General features: G+C 42.5%; 1 protein-coding gene across 11 annotated transcripts in view; it reads right to left on the bottom strand.

The window, feature by feature from the left end:
* Positions 1–21,008, bottom strand: part of ZNF536 (zinc finger protein 536) — a 551,190-nt gene that overhangs the window by 319,400 nt on the left and 210,782 nt on the right. The window contains exon 1 of one of the 11 annotated variants that reach the window (XM_066636759.1): positions 3,624–3,702. The exons of the other annotated variants lie outside the window; for them this stretch is intronic. The gene's annotated coding sequence lies outside the window, so the exon portion shown is untranslated. Of the gene's footprint in view, positions 1–3,623; positions 3,703–21,008 lie in introns of those variants that run through there. 11 annotated transcript variants of the gene reach the window in all.

Raw genomic sequence — 21,008 nt, 5'->3', positions numbered from 1 at the left:
AGAAAGATATTGTTCTTTTTAGAGCTGCAAATGGTGGTAGGCATGGGCTGGGAAGAGGGGATATTTCTTTCAATCACAAATATTTGCATAACAGCATTTTGTGAGTGTCCACCTGACTGTTATCACTCTGAATCAGCAGGTGCCCAGCTCCACAGGAAGAGCTAAATCTTCCCTTCCTTAGAGTTCCTAGTTCATAAAAGCAAAAATGCCACAGTCTGTTCAGATGTTAAGAGTAAATAAGTGAAGCACAGGGACTTAATATTGCTAAGTACTTCTACAGCACTTTATATACCCAGAGTGCTGTACAAACATTAATTAATTAATCCTTACAACAACCTGTAAAGTACGTAAGTATATTTTCCATATTAGCACCAAATCCACTGCTCGTGTAAGTGAAAACTCTGCTGACTTCAGCAGAGTTTTGCCCATTGACACCACCAATGCTTGCTTTGGCCCTTGAAAACAGAAGTGATTAAGGGCCCAAGGACACACTGAGTTCGGATTACACTTCAAGTGTTCTTGACTCCTGCTGTGCCAATTGATGCTACTCACCTAGGTTAGCAGAAGCAAACTGCTTTAGTCTCATGCACGGGCAGTGAACAGTAAAGCGAGAAAATGCCGTTTACAATGAAGCTACACGGCTGAATGTAAGCAAAGACAGTTCACACAATCATGTTTAGCACTTGGATTCTCATCAATTGATTCTTTCATGACTCACTAGTTGAATGTGTGAATACAGGCTATTGACATTGTATTGATGATGATGTTTGTAGCATTTTATCTGTGATGTCTTATCGACACATGCAGCTCACCAAGTGATGACGCTATCCTGACAAAGAACATATGAATGCTGTCCTGACATATGAATCTGTTTTGCATATTTAGTAAACAGAAAACACTCAATAAAACCCTGGAGCTCATCATTGGCATGGAACAATAATGTGGCTGGCTGTCAGGCATCTCTAAGAGTAGAAATTCTGAAAATGACCCAATAAATATGAGGACTCCTTTTTCTCAAGCCAATATAGGATATCTGTCAAAATGTTTTGTAGGACATTAATGCATAGTTGCTTTGAGCCACACTGTTTGCTGGCATGATGGGTTGGGTGTGTAATGTTCTATGGCTTCCTTGTACCACCACACTGGTTTCTGCACATATCTCAAGCTGTATATTTGCTGCACCAGTAAGTATCTAGAAGTGGCCATTAGTTAGTCTGCACAGTCCTGAGGAGGAATATTCTGCAGGAAATGGATAAAATACAATTCATCTTTGTAGAACATAAAGGGATACATTTAAGCAACTGTGTTTCCCTGGCAAGGAACTATCATCACTGCAAATACACTGGGACCTATTGATGGTCCTGATATACATAAGTATTGTTTCCTGAACCTGCCTGGATCACTTTGTTTTGTTTTTAGATCCAAATACAGAACAGTGCCTTACTTGATCAGACCAGGTTCCACCTAGCTGAATATTCTGTTTCCAACAGCAACCAGCCAAATGCCTCTGGAAGCTCACGAACGGGGTATGATTGTGAATTGGACCCTCATTTCCCCCTGCACTGGTGTGTAGAGATACACAAGCTTTATGCATGAAGGTTGCTTTAACCCATCATGGCTAACAGTGGTAACTCCCCCCCCCCATCTTTGCTCATAACTAAACATAGCTGTGAAGAAAGTTTCTTTCTACCTTAGAGAACATGCAGAGTTCCTAGTCTCCTCTAAGCAATTCCCAGTTTGTTTTCAGGTTAAATTCAGGCATGTGCGATAGACTTAAAACAACACACACACACAAGCACATGGAGAGAAACATCAAAAACAAAACATCAGCCTCAAATAATCAAAGTACTCAAGAGTTAAGTCCCATCATTTTAGAATACCTGCAGGTTGTCTGACGAATCAAACATCCCATATTCACCCATCTCTAATGATGATTATTATGCACCAACAGCTGTCTACAGTTGAGTGACTGAGGTTCTAATTGATCTCATTATCTCTCTCCTTCTATAAGGTGAAGTATGTTCTCACTCAGTGGGGCTACAGTTCCCAGGCCCTGTCAGGCAGGCAATAATTTAATCATACTATTAGTAGATGGTTTAAATTTACAGTATAAGACAAAATATCTTGCTTTTTATCATATGCAGCCTATTTCATTGTGGGCTTGCAAACAGTTTCCAGGGATTTCCTGATTGTTTTATAATGCAAAAGCAAGGTGGTTGTTTTCATTTTGTCCCTTTTGTCCCTATTCTCTGCCTTAATCATGATTTTTTTAAACTGATGATTCCATAGACCAGGGGGTCTATGAACTTAAGGCCCGGGGGCCAGATGCGGCCCGCAGAAGCATTTTTCTGGCCCTCAGGCTCTCAGCTGCTGAGCAGTGCTGAGGTGTTACTGCTAAAAGGGCAACCCCCACAAAAATTGGGCTCTCCCATATCTTGAAATATGATAATGATTTGTGTGTTTTCTCTTCTGTCATTTGAAGTTAATGAATTCCTAAGTGAGAAAAAGTGCTAATTTTTGGTTATGAGTTGTTTAATGACATCACTTCCTGCCTAATGAAATCACTTCCGACCCTCAGCAGGCATCATGAATGCCATTCAGCCCTCAGGCTGAAATGAGTTTTACACCCCTGCCATAGACCAGTGTTCTTCAACCTTGGGGTCAGGATATCAATGGGGTTGCAAAGCCTCAGTTGTGGGGTCACGGCAACTTACAGGAATGAACTAGATTGAAGACCACTGCACTAGAGAACAACCAGGTAAAGGGGAAGGCATCTGGTGGGCCCCTTCACGTACCAAGAGATTGTGTCCCAGTCCTGCTCAGGTTCTTAGCAATTGTGCTAAAATAGCTTTTGCTAGTGCCAGGTTTCAGGTTACCTTTTTCTGCTGTCTCTAATAAGAATATTCGGTTGCAGTGAACACTGCTGGGAGGGCATTATGGGGGAGTGTACAGTGATGGGGATGGGTGGGCAGATAGGGTCCTGGGAGCGGGTGCAGAATTGATAGTGGGATCCCCAGTCTCATTCTTGCTTTATTTATTTAATTCATTTATTTGAGTCATGGTATGAAAAATGTTGAAGATCGCTGCCATACACGATCTCCCATGCCAGATCTTAGTGTTGTACCATAGTCACCATAGGAACTGGAAGGCTGACCTTTCTGAACTGATGTACAGTGTATATTTGAATTACAGATCCAGGAAATAGCAAAATTGTGTGTGTGTGAGTGTGTGAATCCAACTGACAATGTTGTAGCATAAAAAAGGGAAATAAGCCCTTATTATAATTTGCCTTGAGCCCTTGAGGGTAGGATAAGAAATCTAAATAAACAGATTTACAACCCACTTCCATGTCCTGGTGGTCCCAAAATGGCCACCACAATATCCTGCAAAGCCAGAGCAGCTGCCAGAGTCTCCTTAAAGTAAAGGAACATTGGTTACCTTACTCCAGATAGCACTCTGCTGGCACCAATGGGTCTCCTCAGAGCTGAGCCAGCTATTTAGGAGGCGCCGTCCCCATCCCTTCCCAGGTTGATCCACCCACTGGCCTGTCCTCCCTCCGCCCAATTCAGCCCCCTTCCGGCATTCCCCGAAAAGCCTCCCCAGCACCTGGCGGGAATACTCACCACCCAGTGTTCCTTTGACGCATCCTTCAGGCGCTGAGGCCCAACACTGACTGGCGCTGGCCTCTCTGCTGGTGCTGGATGTCTCCTGCCAGTATGAAAAGTTCCTTATGGCACTTTTACTACATACACCGCCGATGGTGGGGCAGAACCACTGGCAGTACACAAGACAGGATTGGGCCCTTAGAGCCCTTCCCTTCTTTCCCATAAAGCCTATCAATACTGAATGGCATGGGTGCCAGTGGGTGCTCCTCGGTAATGGTTCAGCCTCAGAATTAGGTACCAGGCACATCATTATCTCAAGGAGTAACGACCTTGAGATGGTTTTCATTTATTAAGTGAGCTCAGAAAACAGGGTAAATTCCCTAGCAGAGTAGGTTTTGGATGAGTAAGTATTTATGTCCGTCAATGGTTACTAGCCATGATACTATGTTATATGCTACCGTGTGTGTGTGTGTGTGTGTGTGTGTGTGTGTGTGTGTGTGTGTGTGTGTGTGTATACACACACACACAGTATGCTATTATGTTATATGCTATTACATGATACTAGCTATATGCTACTATCATGTTCATAGGCTCCTCTGGGAAACAACAACAAGCCTCACTCTACTGACATGCCCCACTCTGAACTTTCCAGCAGTGGCGTCATTTGACACCCATGACCTATAAATTTTTGTCACCCCACCCATATGAAAAAATTAATTTGTCAGCTGGTAAGGGTGCCCACCAAGATGGGGAGTAAAATCAGGCACCAAATGGAATGTGAGCCCAGGTCTACCTGGCAGTTAGATCTGGGCTCCAAGTCCAGATGGGAGCCCACGACTACCCGCTTAGCAAACGTTGGCCACAAAGTTCAATCAGGAGCCCAGGTCTACCCATCTGGTTGACCTAAGCTCTAGAATTAAGATAGTGCTCATGTCTGCCCTCCCCCAAACACACACTGGATCCACCCTTGGTGTCATCTCCCTAGGGTGTCACCTTGCTAACACCTTATTGGTTCCATGCTGTGTCATAATAACAGCTCGTATCTTTGAACAATCAGTCCGTTTGGTCCCTTTTGAGTTAATGAAATTGTACTTTTTGTTACATAAGACAGTTGCATCTTTGTTTTCTGGTTTTTTGGCCATAATTTTTGATAGAATGGAGATATTTCACTCCAGTTTGTTTCACTGCATTCTACTGTAAATTATGCATTGAATGGAATGTAACATGATTGCATTATTCCTAAAAACTGTGATTTTAGCAATTTTGGCCATTAATGGTGTCAGCCCCCCAAAGGTGGAACCCAGGGCAGAAACCCACCCCCGCTAGTTACGCCACTGCTGTCCAGAGGCGTCTAGATGGACTCATGCTGGATTAGATGAACCCAGAAAACTATCTTGGAGACCACTCCCCCTTGTTCAATCTCAGCAGAATGGCTCTGCATATGCTTGCAGTTCAAGCACACACCTTCTCCTGTGTGTTGGGAAGCACCACACAGATTATAAAACAGCAGCTGCTTATCAATACTGATAGCAAGATGGGCTTGTGGGTGCAAGGAGGCACTGAAGCTGATCTTCAGCACTCCATCTAAGTAGACAGCTGGTTCCCAAATAACAAACAAATGAGAAATATTGACCTAGGATTCAAACCATCACCCTGGAAACATTGTCGTACTGCCCTGGACTATTGTCCTACTGCTCTGGACTATCAGCAGCATGCTGGTTTTGGATGGAGCTTAGCCAAACATAAATAATATTATAGCAAAATTAAATGGAAAAGCTAATTACGAGGAAAGAATGCAAAAAATACTTGGGCTTTCTTGAGTTTGCCCCTCATTTGTAAATATTACCATGCTGTCATGTTGGGAAATGGTACAACAATGGGAAATACTCATGATTTTATAATTATGTTCATGCCAGACATTTCTCTTGCTCCTGAAACACCCCCCCCCCAGAAACTCTCCCATTCGTTTGTAGGCAGCAACAGATATATTTTTAACATAAAACACTATATTTAATTGGTTATGGATCTCTGTTCTTTTAGCACTACTGGAAATCACACAAAAACACATTAGTACAGAGCAATTAGTGAAAAGGCAGTAAACAACGGAGGCACTATTAAGCTGTGGGTGATTAAATAGTATTACTTCTTTTATTTTTTATGATATTAGACTTAAAGATAAAGTCGATTTTCACCATAGATCCCCATTAACATTAATAGGCAATATGAATAGCAGGTGTCTGGAACTTATTTTTAAGCTAGAATTAATTTTAAGCAGCTACAGTGTAGAGAACGCAACCCTTTTCTGATTTTCTTTTCCTTTTTTTTAAAAATGGAAGATGTCTTCTTTGCTAACTAGCCATTAGTTAGATACATCTGGATATTTTAATTGTAATATCATTTGAACTGATGCAGCATGTTGTTTCATTCAGAAAATAATATTCACTGTTTCACTATAAAAGAGAGCAATCCCCCTCCTTCTATGTTGCCAATGAGTATACATTCATTTTGTATTTTGCAAGCTGCACCCTTTGTCAGCTATGCTACAACAATAGGGTATATTTGATATCCCACTGTGGAAGTTCTTTTGTCTTAAAGATCATGCTTTCAAGTTCAGTGGGTTCACATCAGCCTGGGAGTGCCAACATAGCCTTTAAAATATATATGTGCATGCTTTCTGAACCTACACCTGAAGAAGAATTTTGTGTAACTCAAAAACTCACTTTCTGCACTGTGAACATAAGCTGGTCCATCCTATGTGTCTTGTTTGTTGGGTCAGATGCAGCTGCTGAGACAGATCTTTTGGCATTACAGAAGATTGAAAAACAAAATCTTCTTCAAAACAAGATGAAAGCGCGGGGGAGGGGGGGACACCAGAATTTTGACTCAAGCCTAAAACCCTCCTGTGACACACCTTTAAAAAACCAGCCTTACCCTCCCAATTTCTCTGGACTCTCTGCTTGTTTATAGATCACCCTCATGGTCTGGCACATCTTTTTCTAGGCATCTGATTAAGTTAACAATGCACTGCTATTTGCATGCAGATTTGCCAACCCTTTCTCTACAGCTGCTCCCAAAGACTTGGGCTCTCTCTGTAATGTGATAGCACAGCAGTCAGTAAATGCAATCTTTGTCAAACCCAGGTGTGCTCTTGATTTGGTTCTCATTCGTTCCAAGCTATTTTTTTCTCCCCTTTCTGAAGCATTTATAAGACTCCATTATAATATAGCCACATCTGGAGTGAAAAAAAAATCCCTCTATTAATTACATATTTTTAAAACTATGAAGAGAAATTCAGAGAGAAAGAGAAAATTGTATCACAACTGTTGCTGGACTTATTCTGCCAAAAAACAAAAGCAAAAAATAAATAAAAAGATAGCTTTTTTTATTTCTATCAAAGGTTAAAGGTTGACCTAAAATCAGACTGCTCATGAATGTCTTTATATACTTGATATGAGATAAAATCTCTAGCTAGAAACCTCTGGGGTATTACTTGCATTCCTTTCATATGAGCAGAAAATTGTGATTAAGAATGTAGTAATTGGACAAAAAAGTTATGTTCTCAGTAAAACAAAGAAGAATTGGGGGTGTGTCCCCCACATTATTTTTAGTTGTTATTTCCAAGTGGACATGAGCTCCCATCACTAATTGCCAAATAATTCATTTTCTCCACAGTAAAAAAAAAAAAAATCCAAATTTGATCAGCATGGTGACTTAAATGGTATGTTTCCTTTGTGCAATGAGAGTAATTTTTCATGATCAAGTTTGAAGTAGATTAGTGCAGAAATATGAGCTAAGCCTTCACTCTTATCATCTGAGTATGGATAAAGGATGTATTCACCCAAGACCACTGCTATTTTCTGGGGGGGGGGGGGAATATCCCTCGGTCTTCCTGAATAGATGGAGAACATCACAATGAGGTGATAAATGGAGGCTAGCAAACACTTAACTTGTCTATCAGTTGTGAAAATTTATGCGCAAAAGAATATTTCTTAATTCAAAATGCAGTTTAACTTACAATGATAACATGCAACTTTTTACAGGTGAATATGAGTTACTCTGATGGGGAGAATTTTTCTAAGGTATAGCAGCCTTTCAAGACAGGAACAAACTTGTGTTTGATTACACTGCCAAAATCCAAGCAAAAAAGTTAAGCCAAAACTTTATTGGCTAATTTTCTGAGATACATCATCCGAAAACTTGCTACATCATTGCACAATAATTTCTCATTGGTCATGTCACCAGGAAGCGTTCCATCATAAGCTATGCATTCCCTAACAATGCCCTGAAATGGAAATACAGAATTATTTAGATGCTTGTAGCATAATGTCAAAGCAACATTTATGTACTATACCTGCAAAGTTATCATTCAGATAATTTTCCAGATGTCTGGTTTTGATAGTTTTCCAAGACATCACTGTAATCCAATGGTTCATTCTGGAAGCAAGAGTCTCTCTCTCTCTCTCTCTCTCCCTCTCTCTCTCTTTGTGTGTGTGTGTGTGTGTGTGTGTGTGTGTGTGTTTGGCTCAAATGACCTCCTTAGAATTAATTCTCCACTACGTTCAGTGAAGAGAGTGTAAGCACCCTACCTTCACTGCAGCAACAGTCTAGAAAACAAGGAGGGCCAAACATCTAGAAAATTAGAACTGCAAAAACAAATAAGAGTCTGCAGACATTCCATGAGGATTCCATGTCTTCTGACGTTCAATAGGTTGGGCTAGTGATGTCAAGTGTGTAGCAAGATTTGTCACAGCAGTGCCTCTCTCAACTTTACAGAGATACTCATAGAATGAGGTGCCAGAACAAGACATATACATGCCTCAGCACTTTTGATCCTTATCCTTAATCCCTATCCTTATTTTAAAGAGACACAGAAGCAGCAGGATAGCCCCAAGTGAACAGCTCTCTGCAAGACAGTAAAAGTAACTCAAGCCTATCTAAGGCCACCTGCCAGACTCCAAGCTCCAGGATCAGACAATGAAAGAACAGAGGATCATCCATCACTTTACCTTTGCCTCAACTGTGTAAGGGGTGTCCCTTTCCTGAAAGTCACTTGCAGTGTGGGGGTGGGGAGGAGAGGCAATTACAAGGGATGGGTGTTTTACCTTCATGTGTGATGTGGTACTGAGCTGGTCAAAATCAGAGCTGCCAACAGAAAATAACATTTTCATGTATTCCTATTTACAGTAGGTATGCTTATTTATAGCACTAAAATTTATAGTTTAATGGGAAAGAAATATAAGAAATTACCTGTGTTGACATTATTTTTTAACTAAATCAACATCTAATTTTTATGTCAAAATTGTCATGGTAGATGCAGGTGAACCTTTATTTGAACAGGTATGCAAATGAAATTAAAACTGAAAATGTTTCTCAGCTTTTAATTCAAGTTCTGGACACCACTCATCTCAGACAGATCCCCAACCTGAAGACCATCTAATCAAACTCTCTGCAGCAAGAACTTCTTTACATTGTTTGTGACCATTGTGTTGACCAGGAAGACCACCTCTATGTGTCCCATAGTAGACACATTACAGATGACCAACAGACATATGTCTATACACTAGAACATGAGATGCCAGGGTGCCATCATTTGCTGCAGATCTCCTCAGTGGAAGTGCATTGTGTATTTAAGAATGTGTGTCTGCCCTTCATATTTTATAGTGTAGCTCCAGCAAACACAATTGCCATATGAAGCAGCTCTAAGGGAGATGATCCAGGGCCAAATCCTATCTGATTTTCCAGTGCTGGTGCAGTTGTGCCAGTGAGGTGTGTGCTGCATCCTGTAGTGGAGGGGCAGTCACTGGAGTCTTCTCAAGGTATGGGAACATGTGCTCCCTTACCACAGGGCTGCATTGTGGCTATACTAGAGCTGGAAAGTTGGATAGGATTGGACCCCCATTCAAGAATCTCAAATTACTTCACTTGTCATTAACATTACAGTGTTGCACAACCAGAATGCAGGTGGCACAATAAAAGTTCCTACAGGACAAGGCAAGGCTAGTTATCTTAAGCATCTCCATAGAATTGTTGGCCTGTCTTGATTCAAGAGTTTAAACCTTGCTTGAGCTCATAGATCCTGCAGAAAATCCTACACGTAGTACTTCAGTTTCAGTCCACCCCATTCAAAATCCTATGACCTATGCCAGATGCCTCAAGAGGAAGAAGAACACCTTCCAGGGATAAAATTTGAAAGGCGTAGTGGATGAAGCACAAGGTTGGCTTACTTACAGTTCCACAAGCGGACACATAACAATATCTGTATTAATGCTTAGCATGTGTGTATTGCTTTCTGAGTGTGCAAAATGTATTACCTTGATGTAATCTGTGTAACAACTCAATAAGATAAGAGTATATTATCTCCATATTACAGATTAGAAGACTGAGGATGAGAGAGAGTCACTTGCCTAAGGCCATGCAGTCATTTCATGGCAGAAGTGAGACCTGAACAGGGAAATCCTACTTTGCAACTCAGGGCACACTGCACCAGGTCTCGTACATGAACATGAACTTGTGATACTGAGCATTCCTGCAAATCTGCACACAGGCTGCTTAAAACTCCAACTCTATGAAAGATTCCAGCCCTGGTCTTTATTTAACCTCCCCAACCTTTGGGTGCTTTGCCACAGTTGCTTAACCACATGCAGTAAGCCTTGCCGGTGCACATTTGACTTTTTTTTTTCTGGACTGTGGTTTAAATGTCTTTTACACAGTTCCAACCCTAATCATCGTTATGGTGATGCCACTAACATGCCCATTCTTCAAAGCGAAGCGAAGCAAGGCAAATTAGGTGTGGAGGAGACAGTGTGTCACACAATGGCATCATAAGCTAATAAAACAATCGGAAAAGATAGGATAGATTATGCCTCTCTTCTAGGTTCTTTAGTTGGGATGATTTGACTTTTGGCCCTGACACATATGCCAGTGGCAAGACAAACTCAAGGGACCAACAAAAAAGAATGTGTGTTCACAGCTGTACAGTGCACCAATACAGATTACATGTTTTCAGGGTTGCGGCCACAACAGAATGCTAATTAACATACTGGAGTGCTGAGAACGGCTGTAAGGGCCTTATTGTTCCATTATTTCATGCAGCCCAGCTGCCTTTGTTTATATCACTTATCCTCTCGTGCCACAGGTTTTTACTCCAAAAATACTATCCCAATACAATGTTAATATTTAAAAAACAAAGAGGTGGCAGATTGTCATTTCTGTGTCAGTCTCAAACTGCGGAACTGTTAAGCTGTTCAGGGTTCGGTATTTAGAAATAATTTAACAGCCATATTCCGACACTGCCTGCATTCTAACATAATGGCTGACTATGTGAACCAAGCAAATGCATAACTATCCTGACATCACTTATGAGATTTAGATTGGTCAGTTAATGGAAGTCTTTACCAAAATCAATACCATAACAGCTTCTTGAAATGAACGCAATTTTTTTTTTAACACTGAGCACTGTGAACAATAAGTATAGAAATATACTACCTTTGTATATAACACAAAAGAATTGGGATTTAAAATTAAAAAGCAATTACAAAGCTTTTGGGGTCCTCTCCCTTTTTTTCTTTTCCTTTTGCAAAGTAATCTTACAGATAACTATTAGCACATATAAAAGGAGCAATGCAGAATAATTATGTGTCATGATGTCATTCCTTTTTCTCACTGAATGAAAAATCAGGGTCCGGCTTCCTCTTCCAGTGAAGTACTCACATTGATGGTGGTTTGGTAATCTTTTTTTTTTTTTTTAAAGTGGCAAATTATAAAAATGTGATTTTACATGTAATTACTTAAGAACACAAGAAAAGCCCTGGGAGATCAGGCCTAAGTCCCATATAGTACAGCATCCTGTTTCCCACATCAGCCTACCAGCTGCCTCTGATGCCCACGAGCAGAGACAAAAGGCATACTTCTCTCCCACCATTGCTCCCTTGCAACTAGATGTTCAGGGGCAAACTGCTGCTGAACCAAGACGTAGTGCATCGCTGTCATGACTAGCAAGCCTCATACCTTTTTTAAAGCCATCCAAGCCATCACTGCTGCTTCTGGCAACAAGTTCCACAGACTAACTATGCGCTGTGTGAAGAAGTACCTCCTTCTGTCCATCCTAAATCTTCCACTAATCACTTTCAGTGAATTACCCCATGGTTCTAATATAGCAAGGGAGAAGAATTTTTCTCTCTCTCTCTCCACTCCATGCATAATTTTATAAGTCTTGACCAACTTGCAAAATTCCTACAATGCTGATGACACTTACAAGGTAGTTTATGAGAAGAGACTGGCTTTCAAGGCTGCCAAGAAGCCACATTCTATCCCTTGGAAATTTTTATGGGTGGGGATGAGTTGCCTGTGGTTATGCAATAATTATGGAAAAACATTCCATACACACCCTAAAGGGTCTTTCTTCAAGCTATTGCACATATACTGAATTTGTAGTTCAAATCTGTGCTATGGCAAGACCATAGACCCTGTTTTCTCTGACGTGTTCAATTGTACTTGCTGAGCTGCTGAACAAAGATCTCATCCGTGCAATAATAATCATCTGTGCTGGTGCATGGACCCCTTTAGCTGCCTCTCCAGACCCCTGCAGAGTTTTCAGACATGCAGCAATGATGTTGCAAATCATTGCTAGATTTTTGGAAATACTGAGCTCTGAGCTGTGTGGGGTTCAGCTTCTGTGGGCTTTGAGCTGTGTGGCTTAAAGGAGTACCACTGCAGAATTCTGTCTGCAGATAGAAGAAAGAATTTTGACCACCCACCCTCACTGTAAGGAAGGATATGCACCTCCAGTTGATGCAACATCAGCTTTACAGTACTACAGTCTACAGCTGCCACCAATTCTGAAGAGTTCATTGGTAAAGCCACTATTACTTACCAATGGATGCTTCACATCATGATGATTTTTAAAAAAATATAAACACAAATTGAGACCCACCAAATGCATCCCAACAGCCTTGCATTGTGACCTGCCAGATACTTGACAATGCTCCTGTTTTTGCCTGCCCAGGCAGATAGCAACAGCAGGTCTATTACAATGCTAGGCAGAAACAGTCTTTTAGAAGTCATTTGGCTTCTGTTACTGACAAGAAACACCTCCATTTTCTGGTGTGCTTTCAACTGGCCCTTCAAAATTTCATATATTCTTTGCACCAAATCCTGGAGTGTAGAAAACAGTATAGGGGGAATGTCTCTTCCCCCCTCCAGGCTGTTTGGTTTCCTAGGAATGGTGCAAAAGGCTGTCCTGTTCTCAGGGTGCAGCTCAGAGAAGTCCCTAAGATTTTTGGGAGTGAGGATGTTGTGTGATCCCTGAGCTTCTCTGACCAAATCAGGAAAGCTCTGTATACTGACAGATCTAAAGCTTAGAGTTAAAGTTTAGAGCTTAGAGTTCCAGTATATATTCTATGTAAGCCCTTTCCTCATCCCATGTGACTGGCAGCAGTCCTGCCATCTTCACCTGCAACCCTACCTAGAATTATCTGCAGTCTCATTTAGAGTTATCTAGAGTTATCAAGAAACGGGGGGGGGGGGGTAGTTTATAGAAGGGCGCTATCTAAGCTTCTATTCTATTGAGCTAGAGCTGGCCTGAGCTTAGTCAGATACGTTTAGGGACTGCAAAGCTTTCTTGGTCCTGAGGCACAGGAGTTGCCTCAAGCTGTGTCATATGTACAGACTCCACATCTCCCTGGAAGCTTCATGGGGGGAGGGGGGAATTGCATCACCCTGTCTCAACTATGATTAAATGACCAAAACCCCTTCCATTTTTCTGAAATTGGCTTAGATATTCCACAGTTCTTCCTTATCAGATGAGCACAAAAAATAGATACTGATAAAAATTTAGCTCCATCGTAGTTCACAGAACAACTGGTAGACCACAATGCATGGTTTGTTAGCTTAGTAAGGAATACACTGCACAGGCCTGTTCAACATCCAGACAGGAAAATCTGAAATGGCTCTGAGAGATCGGTAAAGGAGGCAACAAAACTGTCCAAGATACAACTGTACCAATATAAGAGTCATAATTTGAGTAAACATTTAAGTTAGGGTTTGATGAATTAGGTTGGAATAAATATTAATTTCTGCTGCCTTCACAATTCAGTAATCAGTGACATGTGCTAATCATGAAGTACATTAAAGGCACAATTCTAACAAACTATCCAGCACTGACCCAGCCACAATGCAGCCCCAAGGTAAGGTAAGAAACATGCCCTTACCTTGTGTGGTCCCCCTCGACTACCTCCCCATTGCAGGATGCAGTGCGCACCACATTGGCACAGCTATGTCAGTGCTGGAAAGCTGGTTAGGATTGAGCCCTAAAACCATGAAAGGCTAAAACTAGTAGTAATTCCAGGTATATGTGAAAATGACTTGCAGTATCTGTCTTATGAAAAGCAGTAATGAGCTAATTTAATGTTTGAACAACCCAAACAGCGTTGAACTGTGAACATGCCACAGGTTGTGCAACAATCTAATATGCATCAGTTTCCCAGCTATGACCATTCCCCCTACTGTGGACACAAGATAGATTTATTTAATTGGATCCAGGAGCTAGCTAAATTACCCAGCTGCTTTGTGTTTGAGACCCCCAACTAGTTTATATACCAATAATAATAAAATTATTTTATAACAGCTCAACCTATTACAGGGGTTTTCTTCCCTTATTCTAAACAAATGGTTGACTTTATTTAAACGAAGAAACTCCTGCTTTAGTTTCTGACATCACCATCTTCATCACCATACCACCAAAGTTTAACAATAAGGACAGAGACAAATAACAGTACATTCAAGTCAGTGTTCTTTTTGGCATTATGCAAGATTATGCAATCTTGTGGGACAGATTAGGCAATGATATCATAACTCAATAGTTCTTAAATGTGGTTGTACTGAGGACCACTAATCTGGGTTGCTTGATCTTTACAGACCATAACATTTTTTTAACTGCATGACTATCATGTGGGAAAACTTCTGAATGCTCAACTCAGCTGTTGCTCTTATCCTCTATGGCTACAATCCAACAATGCTATAGAGCTGCTTGGGGAAGTATCATGGTCACAGCAGAGAATTGCTTTGTAGTTTCCAATGAGGCAAGAAATTCAAGCTGGATTTTAAAAATTTCAGTAGGAGTTGAAAGTTTCGAATTCTCCATCTCTTCAACATTTTGTCTGTCACTTTTCACTGTGGCCTCACAGATTACCTGAAAGTACATCTAAGATGATGCACTATTCATCTCTTGATCACAGCTGCCTATGATTGCAATGCATCTGTCTGAACATGGTTGGATGGTGTCTTTCATTTTCATGTTTAACTGCCCAAACAAAACTATATCCACTCTTGTGTTGCAAACAAGTATTACTGCGACAAAACTAGAATGCTAGTCTTGTGTACTATATTAATGTAAATTCATGTACATTTTTAAGAGCATGAATTCAGCATCAAGCTTAATCTGCAGAAGCGCGCATGGCCTCTGGGACACCAAGTGCCTCGGGAACTAAGTGCCAGGTAAGGCACTGCAAGTTTAGCATCTATGCGAGGAGAAGGGGAAGGCAAGTAGACCTCTGAGTTTTGGAGAAGGAGAGGGAAGACTCCCTGAGTTGTGAAGAGGAGAGGAAGAAGAGAAGGCGACTGTAAGTGTACTCTTTCTAACTCTTTGTCTTCTAAACTTAAATCAACCTTAGATCAACATTGAAATTTAGCTGTACCTTTAGCTTAGCTTTACCTAAACTTTACCTAAATTAGCACATAATCTAACCTGAGGGAGGGATTCTAAGGTACAGCAAGTTAGGGCACAGGAGCTAGGTAAGGGCAATAAAAATTAATATGCAAGTGTGTACAGAGGTCTACTCTGAGCAGGAGTAGAGTCCTACTTGTGAGCAAGAGCCCAAGGTACAGACACTTGGAAAAATAAATAAAACAGAGGAGAATAAATTAGAAAGCAAGTTTTTCTACTTGGTTTAAATTAACCCTATACTTAACCCAAGTTAAACTTAATCTAAGTTATAACATAATCTAAAGGTTCAGTAAATTAAGACACAGGATCTAGGTGAGAGCAATAAATAAATAATGCAGAGGCAGGCAGAGAAGGACCACAGGGAGACTTCTGGGGGCGATCAGGCTTCGACCCAACCTCAGGCATGCAGCTCCTCAGCTGCCCGGGTGGGAAGTCTCGGGGCTGGAGCACGTCATCCTGGAGAGGAGGGGAAACAATCCCCTAGGGGGGACCCCTTCTCCAGGGGATGGACCCGTATCCAAACTCAGGATAGTCCTCGGCGGGAGGGGAGTCGGGGGCTTCTTCTCACAAAATCTCTCACAAAAACCCTTGACTTCTGACGAGCGGACTTCCCTCAAATGAGGAGGCTGATTAGAAGGAGGTTGAAAGGGAAGGTAAAAAGAGTTCAATCTCTCCAGAGTGCATGGTTGTTGGCAACCTTCAGTCTCAAGAGACTATGGTATCGCGCTCTGAAAGGTGGTTTTGGAACATCGCCTAGTGTGGCTGAAAAGGCCAAAAACAGCAGTAATAGAGGCCCAGCAGAGGTGTATAACACAAAGGAAGAAGGGCTCCACTAAGTCCAGGAGGGTACCCACATGGCTAACTAGCCAAGTTAGAGAGGCCATAAAGGGCAAGGAAGCTTCCTTCCGTAAATGGAAATCTTGTCCTAATGAGGAGAATAAAAAGGAACGTAAACTGAGGCAAAAGAAATTTAAGAAGTTGATACGGGATGCCAAGAGAGACTATGAGGAACGCATGGCCAGCAGCGTTAAGGGGAATAATAAAAGCTTCTTCAAATATGTTAGAAGCAGGAAACCCGCCAGAGAAGCGGTTGGCCCTCTGGATGGCGAGGGAGGGACAGGGGAGATAAAAGGAGACTTAGAGATGGCAGAGAAATTGAATGAGTTCTTTGCATCTGTCTTCACGGCAGAAGACCTCGGGCAGATACCGCTGCCCGAACGGCCCCTCCTGACCGAGGAATTAAGTCAGATAGAGATTAAAAGAGAAGATGTTTCAGACCTCATTGATAAATTAAAGCTCAATAAGTCACCGGACCCAGATGGCATCCACCCAAGAGTTATTAAGGAATTGAAGAATGAAGTTGCTGATCTCTTGACTAAAATATGCAACTTATACCTCAAAATGGCCACAGTGCCAGAAGATTGGAGGATAGCAAATGTCACGCCTATCTTTAAAAAGGGAAAGAGGGGGGATCCAGGAAACTATAGGCCGGTCAGCCTAACATCTATACCGGGTAAGATGGTGGTATGCCTCATCACAGATAGAATCTCAAAACACATAGACGAACAGGCCTTGCTGAGGGAGAATCGGCATGGCTTCTGTAAGGGTAAGTCTTGCCTCACAAACCTTATAGAATTCTTTGAAAAGGTCAACAGGCATGTGGATGCGGGAGAACCCATAGACATTATATATCTGGACTTTCAGAAGGCGTTTTACACGGTCCCTCACCAAAGGTTAGCAAAAAAACTCCACAGTCAGGGAATTAGAGGACAGGTCCTCTCATGGATTGAGAACTGGTTGAAGGCCAGGAAACAGAGAGTGGGTGTCAAAGGACAATTTTCACAATGGAGAGAGGTGAAAAGCGGTGTGCCCCAAGGATCTGTCCTGGGACCGGTGCTCTTCAACCTCTTCATAAATGACCTGGAGACAGGGTTGAGCAGTGAAGTGGCTACGTTTGCAGACGACACCAAACTTTTCCGAGTGGTGAAAACCAGAAGTGAATGTGGAGAGCTCCAGAAGGATCTCTCCAGACTGGCAGAATGGGCAGCAAAATGGCAGATGCACTTCAATGTCAGTAAGTGTAAAGTCATGCACATTGGGGCAAAAAATCAAAACTTCACATATAGGCTGATGGGTTCTGAGCTGTCTGTGACAGATCAGGAGATCTTGGGGTGGTTATGAACAGGTCTATGAAAGTGTTGACCCAATGTGTGGTGGCAGTGAAGAAGGCCAGTTCTATGCTTGGGATCATTAGAAAAGGTATTGAGAATAAAACGGCTAATACTGTAATGCCATTGTACAAATCGATGGTAAGGCCACACCTGGAGTATTGTGTCCAGTTCTGGTCGTCACATCTCAAAAAAGACATAGTGGAAATGGAAAAGGTGCAAAAGAGAGCGACTAAGATGATTACTGGGCTGGGTCACCTTCCTTATGAGGAAAGGCTATCGTGTTTGGGTCTCTTCAGCCTAGAAAAGAGGCGCCTGAGGGGGGACATGATTGAGACATACAAAATTATGCAGGGGATGGACAGAGTGGATAGAGAGATGCTCTTTACACTCTCACATAACACCAGAACCAGGGGACATCCACTAAAATTGAGTGTTGGGAGAGTTAGAACTGACAAAAGAAAATATTTCTTTACTCATCGTGTGGTTGGTCTGTGGAACTCCTTGCCACAGGATGTGGTGACGGCATCTGGCCTGGACGCCTTTAAAAGGGGATTGGACAAGTTTCTGGAGGAAAAATCCATTACGGGGTACAAGCCATGATGTGTATGTGCAACCTCCTGATTTTAGAAATGGGCTATGTCAGATGCAAGGGAGGGCACCAGGATGCAGGTCTCTTGTTATCAGGCGTGCTCCCTGGGGCATTTGCTGGGGCCGCTGTGAGATACAGGAAGCTGGGCTAGATGGGCCTATGGCCTGATCCAGTGGGGCTGTTCTTATGTTCTTGATTCTGTTTCCCAGTTACTGTCTCAACCTACTTTTAGTATTGTCAACATCTATCCTGACTCAGATGTTTATATGAACCATGCTTGAGATTATCGTCAACTGAGCTACCCCTTCCTTTTTGGCTCACATGCTTCCTCTCTCCTTTGCATGACAGAGAAGACTGCAAGTTTCCACGTTTGCTTTTGGACAAACTGTAATTTCTGATTATGCTCAGACTTGAGCAACTGTAGTTTTTTAAAACAAACCAGGTTTGATATGCTGGTTAAGTTTAAGAAATCAAATTCAAATGAAACAGGGAAAAGCAGCCCATCCTGGGGCATTCCGTGTATAAATGCTTTTATGCGAATGCCCGAAGTCTACGAGCAAAGGTGGGAGAACTGGAATGTCTGGTGACAAGGGAAAATATTGACATAGTGGGCATAACGGAAACCTGGTGGAATGCGGAGAATCAGTGGGATACCGCAATCCCGGGCTATAAACTCTACAGGAGGGACAGGCAGGGGCGTGTTGGAGGTGGGGTGGCCCTTTATGTCAAGGAAGGGATAGAATCCAGCAAAGTAGAAATTGAAGGTGGGTCCGACTCCACCGTAGAATCTCTGTGGGTTAAATTACCAGGCTTGTGCAGCGATGTAATACTGGGGGTGTGCTATCGTCCTCCAGACCAGAAATCTGATGGGGACCTTGAAATGAGGAAACAGATCAGGGAGGTGACAAGGAGGGACAGGGTTGTAATCATGGGGGACTTCAATTATCCTCATATTGACTGGGTCAATTTGTGTTCTGGTCACGATAAGGAAACAGGATTTCTTGACGTGCTAAATGACTGTGGCTTAGATCAGCTAGTCACGGAGCCCACCAGAGGACAGGTGACTCTGGATTTAATTTTGTGCAGTACGCAGGACCTGGTTAGAGATGTAAACGTTACTGAGCCATTGGGGAACAGTGATCATGCTGCGATCCGTTTTGACGTGCACGTTGGGGGAAGAATACCAGGCAAATCTCTAACAAAAACTCTTGACTTCTGACGGGCGGACTTCCCTCAAATGAGGAGGCTGGTTAGAAGGAGGTTGAAAGGGAGGGTAAAAAGAGTCCAATCTCTCCAGAGTGCATGGAGGCTGCTTAAAACAACAGTAATAGAGGCCCAGCAGAGGTGTATACCGCAAAGAAAGAAGGGTTCCACTAAATCCAGGAGGGTGCCCGCATGGCTAACCAGCCAAGTTAGAAAGGCTGTGACGGGCAAGGAAGCTTCCTTCCGTAAATGGAAGTCTTGCCCTAATGAGGAGAATAAAAAGGAACATAAACTGTGGCAAAAGAAATGTAAGAAGGTGATATGGGAGGCCAAGCGAGACTATGAGGAACGCATGGCCAGCAACATTAAGGGGAACAATAAAAGCTTCTTCAAATATGTTAGAAGCAGGAAACCCGCCAGAGAAGCGGTTGGCCCTCTGGATGGTGAGGGAGGGAAAGGGGAGATAAAAGGAGACTTAGAGATGGCAGAGAAATTAAATGAGTTCTTTGCATCTGTCTTCACGGCAGAAGACCTCGGGCAGATACCGCTGCCCGAACGGCCCCTCCTGACCGAGGAGTTAAGTCAGATAGAGGTTAAAAGAGAAGATGTTTCAGACCTCATTGATAAATTAAAGATCAATAAGTCACCAGGCCCTGATGGCATCCACCCAAGGGTTATTAAGGAATTGAAGAATGAAGTTGCAGATCTCTTGACTAAAGTATGCAATTTGTCCCTCAAAACGGCCATGGTGCCAGAAGATTGGAGGATAGCAAATGTCACGCCTATTTTTAAAAAGGGAAAGAGAGGGGACCCGGGAAACTATAGGCCGGTCAGCCTAACATCTATACCGGGTAAGATGGTGGAATGCCTCATCAAAGATAGGATCTCAAAACACATAGACGAACAGGCCTTGCTGAGGGAGAGTCAGCATGGCTTCTGTAAGGGTAAGTCTTGCCTCACAAACCTTATAGAATTCTTTGAAAAGATCAACAGGCATGTGGATGCGGGAGAACCCGTGGACATTATATATCTGGACTTTCAGAAGGCGTTTTACACGGTCCCTCACCAAAGGCTACTGAAAAAACTCCACAGTCAGGGAATTAGAGGACAGGTCCTCTCGTGGATTGAGAACTGGTTGGAAGCCAGGAAGCAGAGAGTGGGTGTCAATGGGCAATTTTCACAATGGAGAGAGGTGAAAAGCGGTGTGCCCCAAGGATCTGTCCTGGGACCGGTGCTTTTCAACCTCTTCATAAATGACCTGGAGACAGGGTTGAGCAGTGAAGTGGCTAAGTTTGCAGATGACACCAAACTTTTCTGAGTGGTAAAGACCAGAAGTGATTGTGAGGAGCTCCAGAAGGATCTCTCCAGACTGGCAGAATGGGCAGCAAAATGGCAGATGCGCTTCAATGTCAGTAAGTGTAAAGTCATGCACATTGGGGCAAAAAATCAAAACTTTAGATATAGTCTGATGGGTTCTGAGCTGTCTGTGACAGATCAGGAGAGAGATCTTGGGGTGGTGGTGGACAGGTCGATGAAAGTGTCGACCCAATGTGCGGCGGCAGTGAAGAAGGCCAATTCTATGCTTGGGATCATTAGGAAGGGTATTGAGAACAAAATGGCTAGTATTATAATGCCGTTGTACAAATCGATGGTAAGGCCACACCTGGAGTATTGTGTCCAATTCTGGTCGCCGCATCTCAAAAAAGACATAGCGGAAA

Source organism: Tiliqua scincoides, chromosome 9 (genome assembly GCF_035046505.1).
Source record: "Tiliqua scincoides isolate rTilSci1 chromosome 9, rTilSci1.hap2, whole genome shotgun sequence".
NCBI classification, from domain to species: Eukaryota; Metazoa; Chordata; class Lepidosauria; order Squamata; family Scincidae; genus Tiliqua; species Tiliqua scincoides.
This window is presented reverse-complemented; position numbering and strand designations above follow the sequence as displayed.